Here is a 9,304-nt window from a genome sequence, read left to right as displayed (position 1 = left end):
ATTTTAAATAAAGACATCTGGAGTGCATACATTCAGCTGGCTCAGACTGAGAGGAGTTGGATGGTTTTAACACTACAAACATGACATGAAATCATCGCCATTAGTTACGCTGCACGCTGCAGTTCAGGCCGTTCTGCATTAGAAGATCTGAGAGTTTGATTCTGCTATTGGTGAACCTTGAACATCGTATTGATCCAAAACAGGAGAGGACAGTAAGAGGAAAATCTGTCTCTGTGTTGGGTCCTGATGTGCAGTCTGGTTGACAAGCACACCACAGCTAATCGGAATACGAGCAAATAAGAGGAAACAAGTCCTCCATCTGGAGCAGGGTGAGCTGAGTCTGATACAAGGGTCTAAAGAGTGCAATATTCATCACGTAAAATAATATGAAATTGTTCATATCCTACATATGCTATTTCCAGCTCACCATGCAGTTGTAGGTGTTTCCCGTCGGAACAATGAATGTGTTCAGCAAATTCCAAAGCCAACCTGCATAGATTAAAAAAAGCAGACAAAATCAAATGGTCCAGCAGTGAAGCAGAAACTGTTAAAGAGGTGTTAATTAACGGTCCTGTGGATTCTGTTGTTCTGCATTAACGACACCAAACAAATATTTTCAGTGCTAGCAGATTTTTTGGTGGTGTTGATTCAACTTTCCAGCTTGGATGCTGAAGTTTTTTTTCTACTTTATTGTATCAAACTGAATGCTTAGTCTTGGTTTTATAAATGGGGTTAACATCTTAACCTGTTGTTGCCTTCCAAATTAAAATAGTTCATCCTCTGGGGTGACATTTTTCAGATTTTTTTTTTTATGGCCTTCAAATGAGAATGTAGAAAATAGGGGATGTCACAGATGTTAGGGTTCATCCTCAGGGGATAAAAAATGTTCTGCTCTGATCATGGCATGAAGGGAACAAAGCCAAATAGAAGAAGGAAAGAAAAGAGAGGATATCTTGAATTTCTCATGGGTTAAGAAAACTAAAGACATCAAATACAGCATTAGGGAAGATCTTCAGGGGATCTTGACGAACTGCAGTTTCATGAAGAATTCAGTTGATAGTTTTCAAGATACCTTACAATGACCTGCAGGGTGGTCCGTGTGGATTTTTGACATGATGAGAGCTGGTATATAAATATTGAAACAAACACTGAATTTCATCTGGTGATAATAAAAATCATCTTCAAAACCCAAGTTACTAAGTTAGGCCTACATTTTCAAATTGGGTCAATCAATCTTTACAAATCACAACAAATGTTAACTCAAGCCTCTTTACAAACAGAGCAGGTCTAGACTGTACTCTATGTTATATTATTTGGAAAGACCCAACATCAAGACAGGATAAGATCAAGTCTCATCTTACAGACAGGACTCAGTCTGATCTCATGTTAATCCACCATGAGCAGAGCACTTTGCAGCATTTAGAAAGTTACAGTGGCAAGGACAAACTTCCTTTAACAGGCAGAAACCTCCAGCAGGACCAGACTCATGTTAGACAGACATCTTCTGTTTGAAGGGGTTGGAAAGAGAGATAGAGGAGATGAAGAGAGAGAGAGATAGTGTTAGTGATGAGATGGTAGTAGTTGTCGCTGGAGTCTGGCACATCCCCAACAACAGCAGGCCTTCAATGTCAGGTAGAAAACCTGATCGAATAAATTCTGCTTACTGGATTGAATTTAAAAAAACAGGCCCGTCAATTGTACAAACATCAACAAGTCCTGTTTCTGTTAACAGGTTAAATTACATTATTTGAGGTCAGTTAGCTCTAAAGCTAAAGTAATTTGACCCTGATAACTTTATATGTCCACTAAAAATAACACATTGAAAGGCTGAGACTTTGCAGATCTTCTTATATCTACACACATGAAGTCATAATGTGAGCTCTCCTCCCTAACAGCCCACATGGGGGGTTTAATAATCTCCGTTCTCCTCTGCAGAGCCACACACACACAAAATGACTTGTCAGCTCATCCTCCATTAATTATCATCAAGGAGTTACCTCGGTGTACTTTTGACATCACATTTTAGATCACGGTGCCATGAGACCAAATTAATTTCAATCAACCTTGACACGCTGCTGCTGCAGACTCTGGAAGACGGAGTTTTCTGTCAGGAAGATAACGGCAGGAGAGTGTAAATATTTTCATCAGGTTGAAAATTAACTGAAGAATAATAAGGATAATGGCTAAACAAAGAGGTCTGACATTCCCCAGAGATTCACCCTGAGAGCTTGATCACAGATGTTCCCGCATGAGCTGTTTATCACCTGGAGGATCTGCTAAATGTTTGCAGCAACACCGACCATGTGGACCACATCACGGGCCTCGTAAAACCCCAACACTCTAATCCTACATGTGATTCTACAAAGAAAGAGAAGAGCTGCTCGATCCAAACAGAGAGGAAAAATGTTGCAAACATGTCTGAAAGTTTAAGACGGAGAAGTTACTCTTTTCCCAAACTAGGCGGAGATTTACGGGCGAATGAACAGATGGTAAAATCAGGGAGGCTGGTTCAAGAGAGGCTTACCAAAGCAGTCTGACAGAAAGGCCAAAAGGATTCTCATGCTGTTATAAATGACCAAAGTCTGTCCTGAAAACAGACCATGAGTGTGTGAGGGTGTGTGTGCTTGTAGGGCAGCTAAGCCATGCCAGATGTTGGTGTCTTTTGGAATTGGTGGTGTTCACCTCACAGTCTCCGCTGCCTGAACTCTGCCTCTGCCCTAATGTCAACCCAGGAGCTGCCGGGTCATCCGTTAGTGTTTGGTTTCACTCTGACACCGCTCAGCTCACACATGAAAGCCTGCTCACCTCAGGGGAGAAGGCCGCCCGGTCGAGCAGCAGAAGTTGCGTGGAGACATTTTTTTAGTTCACCATGTGTTGTGTTATTTATCAGCTGTCCAGTAGGCAAGCAGGGAATCTGTAGGTTTGTGGGTCAAAGGATCTCAAAGGCGACAAAGTTTAAAGCTGTTCTAATCAGTATTTTAAAAATTAACCATGGATCATATAACAGAGTGAGACCTCTCTTGTAGTGACAATTTCACACTGATTTATTGTCACTGAACTTTGCAAAACAAACTCAAACTCTACAGAGAGTTAGTGTTTGTTCCAGCTTCTTGTCTTGGTGTCATGGCCTGATTCACTCTCACCACTCTTAGAGGCTTTGAAGCATCCCTAAGCTACCTATGAAGCATCAGACTGCATAAATAAATTCATTCAAACACAGAGAGATTATGACGAAGCTAATATTAAGACAGCAAAGCATAATGACTGGGTGTGCAGAAATTACTGTTTGCACATGATAATGACTTGTACGCACAGGATAATAATTTGTTTGCACAAAATAAAAATGCTGACCTCATGGGACTTTAGGGACACCGTACATCTCTGTCTCTGTCTCTGTCATCCCACAGCTCCTACAACCAGAAAAGATTACACATGCTGGATTATTCTGCTGAACCATATCTGTAGCCATTATTCATATATATATTTTTTCTAATACGAGCTTTTGGTATGATCAATCAACTGAGATTGGGTGGCTTTGACTAAGTCAAAATGACTTGACCAATCAGAGATATCTTGAAAATGTAACTTTATTAGGAATCTATATCAAAAAGAAATATGTTTTTTGAAAATGTATAAAAACTGAGTTATCTGTTTTTGCAAATGAACTCTTCATTTAGATATTTCAAAAAGAAAAAAAAAAGGTGGGGCGCTGTTGGCCTATTGGTTTGGGTGTGTGCCCCATGTACAGAGGCTGAAGTTGTGGTTGCATTGGTCGTGGTTTCGACTTCCGGCTTCGATCATTTGCTGCATCTTTGCTCCCCTGCATTTCCTGTCTCTCTTCAGCTGTACTGTCAAATAAAGGCAGAAATGCCAAAAACATATCTTTAAAAACAAAAAAAAAAGAAGTAACATTAAGAGAAGGAGGTCATAATTTTTGTTAATGGTTTGCCTTTGTTTTTTTGGAAGAGGGGAATCAATCAGCAGCCAGCTGCCTGCACAAAAACAAGGAACATGACACATCTAGTGAAGTCATTCCTCAGTATCGGTTTCACAAGTAATGATATATAATACTCAGTTTTTTGCAATGTATTTTCAAAGTCTTGATATTTAAAACAATGTGGCTCTGATGATTTTATTATTTATGAAACCTCTGCTTGAGTATAACTTCACAAGATGCAGGCAGCTGGTCTTCTGATCTTCTCCTTCAAAACATCACACCACAGCATAAAATGAAGTGCTATCCTTGTAATATTAAGTCTTTGTTCAAGTAACACAAAAACTTTAATCTAATAAATTTATGACTATTTTCTTGCAAATTTAAGACCTTTTCTCACTAACGTCTTAAATTTCATAGAGTCACAACTTCAATCAGTTTTGTTCTTGAAATAAAATCTTTTTCCTTCCCAAATGTGGCACTACTCCACGGCTTGACTTGACTGAATGTAGTTTGAAGCTCCTGCAAGTATCTTCAGCTTTGTGTCATCTTTGGCGCCCCCTGTGGACAACATGTGAAGTACACTTCGTCTCTTTGCTGATTTTGTCCTGTACATGTGCAAGTTGTCTTTTCTGACCAAAAGTCTCGTCCTGCTTTCTTTCAACAGTTGCATGAATCTTTGCCATATAAGTTGTTTACACAATCTGCTAAAGCTAGGGTTGGTAGTCACAGAAAACTAGCATGAATTTGAATGTAGCATTTCCTCAGGACTCAGTCTCCCTCCCCCTGGAGCTCCTCCAATACGACGCCCCCGCTCACATGCACGAGCGCCGCTGATTCGCGACCATATGACCATGACTGATTCAAAACCGGTCCTCAGCACATCATTTGTGTTTTGCACTACGTCAACTCATGTCTCACTCAGCAGTAAGAAAACACCAAAACATTATCATAGTGAAAGTTAAAAACACAAACAAACATGAAATGTACACGCAGGAGGCGGGTAGAACGGCAGGACGGGATTTGATTGGTTTCATAATTTGGCTCCTGATGGCAGGGATTGGTTGGTGTTTTCCCAGGTTTACTCCAGCTGTTGATAGCGGCTCTTTTTCGCTCTTTTTTAAGAACACATTATGTATTGATTGGGAAATAAAGATCATTTTAACCAGTATAACAAAAAGTGTATCTAAATCTTACTACCAACCCCAGCTTTAATCACTAACACCTACCCTGCGACAGGGTTAACAGGTATCAAAAACTGCTGCATAGAAATAATCAATCTCGGTCTCCTTTACTTTTGTAGGTCATAAAAGACATCAGTGTTATTTTACCTGTTTTGAAATAAAAGCCTAAAACTCCTCATAGGAGCTTTAAGTCTGCTTGTAAGATAACTCTTATCACCTGTTTACGCTTCTTTAATAATACACACATTTATGTTATAGACTCCTTCAGCTCAAGAAACTCTGTTGAGTCCACTTTGTTAGTCAAAGTCAGTCATACTCATTAGCTTTCATGACCTCTGTGTTCACTCAGCCTGCTACCTATGCATACAGTATGTTCTGGTGCAAGGCAATTGCACACACACACACACACACACACATATACACACACTACTCCCTCAAACTTATTGTGGTGTATGCAGAGTCATTTGTATGGATGCATTCAGTGAGATAGTTAATCTGTAAGCGCCTGCCGGAGAAAGCAATTAACCTCACAGACCACCGGGGAGTTCGTGTGAGTGAGAGAGCATCTCTCCGCCATTTAAATATACACCAGAGGGACTCGCTCGCTCACTTTCACTCCACCTATTATTCACCATCAGCACTTTAGAAGGCCTCCTCATGAAGACAGCAGGACAGGCATCACTCCATTTTACATATACATGTATATTTCTCACACAAACACACACACAAACACACACACACACACGGGTATTTATTTCCACACCCAGGCTGAGTGATCCCGGCTCTGGGGTTGCAGACTGCTCTTGACGCAGAAATGATTAAGGTCAACTTAAGAACAAGAAAATTAAACGCTGCATTCCTGGTGATCAGGGAATATCAGACACTCGAGGGAAGTATGCAGAGTCACCGCCAAGTCTGGAAAAGGGAGATACCGCATGTCCAGTGTGGTTGTTTTCTACGGCAGTTAAGGTTTCAGCTCTGGCCAAAACATCCTATACACAGAAAAAACTGCTTACTGTGAAAGAAGCAGTTTTCTCTTATCAGTGTTGTAGAAAGTTTCTAAAATCTGAAGTGCCAGGCAGTTAAGGTTTTTCTGTACGTCAGACAGGGATACTTTTCCCTGCCTGTTCAATATGAGCCTCATTTTGTGTTTGTGGCCGCTGACCTGCCAGCCCATTCGCTCATGCATCAGTAATCTCGCTAATGAGGAGAAAAACACCGGCACAGATGGACCACTGAGGGGAGGAGATCGCGACAGATGAGTGAATGCAGCAGAAAGGGAGGATATGGAGAATTCACAGTGAAGTGAGAGATGAGAGAATACCCAAAATATCTTTATCCTTTTTATGAAACACCTTTTTTTCAGACTTACTTCTCTTGAAGGCAGATGAAATAAAAATGAGTTAAACCTAAGAAGCTTGTGTCTTCGTAGAAACCCGATAACCAGGTGGACTCTGTTTTACTGCTTTCACACAGTCTGCTTTGCTTTGATATTAAAATCAGGGAGGGACGTTCAAACGTGTAATGTTTTGTGCTTTGTTCCAGCTTACACATCATATAAAACTTAGAGAATCTGGCCAACAAGTTCCACTTCACAGCTTCACAAGTGATCAGGAACTGACCAGCAATAGTGAAAATCTAGGGAGAGACATCTGGTAGCCTCTTACCTGTCTCCTAGCTATCATGAGACAACATCTCAATGTAACACTTAAAAATATACTTTCATGCAGTAATTACATAACACTGCATAAAAGTGTGATAATAAAGAGATACTTCCTTGCTAACAGCAGATATTGGAAGTGGTGTTATGCTTATGTTAGCTGCTGCTGAACAATGGCTTATGTTAGCTGTGGTTGAACTGTGGTTCATGTTAGCTGTTCTCCAGGGACGTTAGCTGTTTAATGGATAACTGAAACATGTTAAATCATTCATGATATCCTGAGGGAGTATTATGCTGCATTCATGTGGTGTAGGACAAAACAGAAAAACAACTTCCCGAGTTGGAAAATGTAGTGAACACCTGCTGAAGTCAGAACAACAACTCAGAAACTTTGGAGAGAATTTGGTGCCCGACTTAACATCATACTCTTCATCAACACGGTGGTTAGTTGTAAGACACTTTTTTATGAATTCACATACTGCACATCAACTTGACTCTCTTTATAGTGACATTCAAGAACCTCTTCATAGCATCCTTGTTGGTTGTTGATGTTGATACAAAATTCAAACTTTCTGAGCACTTGAACACACCAAAGTTGGAAAAATGACTTGACCATCTGAAGAGCACATGAAGGGAGCATCTGTACTGTGTTTGGCATACTGATATCAGCCCAAGCGGCAACCGCCGGTCTAAAAATATGAGTCTAATGGGGAAGTGCTAAAAACTGCAGTTCATTGAATGTCTGCTTGAGACTGGCTCCAGAAGTACTGGAAACCACATACACACCAATTCAAAAAAGCCGATCTTTACAGCAGAAATAAACATGTTTACAGCCTGGAACAAGAGACGAGTGTAGTCTGGATAGCTCATTTCTCGATCGGCTCACACTGTATGGGGGGTGATTACGAGTCTTCCAATGAAAGCCACAGCTGACTTGATTGACAGGCGGGAACACTGTAGCTGTTGGCTAGGAGGCTCAAACTCCGCCTCTTTACGTCACCATCGCTCGACAGCAGCAATATGGCTCCCGCCTACAATTGGCCTCAAAACAGCACTTCAGAAACAGATGGGTGACGTCACGGATACTACATCCATATTTTATACAGTCTATGTGTCTGCCTTGAGCCTCGAAGAGTTGCTATCATGCTGTAGAGTCAAGCCTTGATATTGCTATTTCTGACTGTAACAGTCAGGACCTCGATAGCGTACAGGCTCCATTAGCGTTGATTAAGTTTTGAAAATTGACGCACACTTTAATGTGGAGTAATTTCAAATATATATCATTTGTGCAGCACCTTCTTTCAATCCCAAGGAGACGTTTTAAAGCTCTCAAGAACCAATGACATCTGAAATCTAACCAGATATATAATGTAGTCTCACAATTTTGATTTAAACTCAGGCACTGAAGCGAGCACTCAGTTTGCTGTTAAAAGCAACATCAATTGATGTAATCCAATAGTTCTTGCCCAGAGATCAAAAGTTGTGGTTCTAAGGATTAAAACTTTCTTTTAAATCTGGCCAGACCAATATTTATGAGTAGGCTTTTGTCGTCTTTTTAAGAACATTTCAAAACCAAACTTGAGTAAAACTGTTATTTTAAGTACACAAGTGGTTTTGTAGCGATGAAGTGTTGGTCAGTGTCACAGGCAAAAACTTCCAGCCTGAAGTCATTTGACAAAATGAATTCAATCCCCATATTTAGTCTATTTAGTGTGATATATTCCCAAAAGAAAAGCCACAACCTGGATAAAAAATCAAACTCTCCTCTCGGCCCATAAATCCGCCGTCAAGTACCACTGTAACACACTGCAGCATCAAACCTGACCACATGGTCTAAACATTTCCCTGTCGACATGAGGCCTTGGCTCTTACAGTAACATCCGCTTCTGATTAAAACAAGCCTGTCTCCGGCTTTGTCCTTTTTAAGTCAACATCGAAGGAGACCGGGGCCAGGTTTGGGTTAGGAGGGTGTTCACCTCACCCACAAATCACTGTGACTGATGTGTCTGTTAACATTACACTGTGTTGCATTTTTAAATACACAAAAACAGATGATGAAGATACACACTCAGAGAATAAAGCAACTATCTAATCATAAGGAGGAGTAATGTTAGACTTATTGGATGGCTTTCTTGTTTTTACAGTTGTTACTTTGGAATCATCGGACAATTCTGTTGTGTTGAAGTAACTTCCTTGCATGCCATTGATTGTTTAAGTGAACTCCAAACACACAAAAACCCTCAGAAAGCATATTAACTCATAACAGATGCATTGCAGTGATGAATTATGTCTGTTTTTCCTCAGATACACTGGCACGAAGTCCATTTTTCTGCATGGTACCTTTCATGTCTTAACATCATTTACACGCTAAAGGTCGGAATTCTTAGCTCATAAATAATGTTGACTAAGGCCTTCAATCTACGCCAGATATTAATCAACTCTTTATTTGTGTGTGTGTGTGTGTGTGTGAATGTGTGAATGTGTATAGAATTCAATGTGAAGGCTTTTCCATCCTATCAGATAAAT

This window comes from Notolabrus celidotus, chromosome 17 (assembly GCF_009762535.1).
Source record: "Notolabrus celidotus isolate fNotCel1 chromosome 17, fNotCel1.pri, whole genome shotgun sequence".
Lineage (NCBI taxonomy): Eukaryota > Metazoa > Chordata > Actinopteri > Labriformes > Labridae > Notolabrus > Notolabrus celidotus.
Note: the sequence above shows the minus strand (reverse complement) of the source record.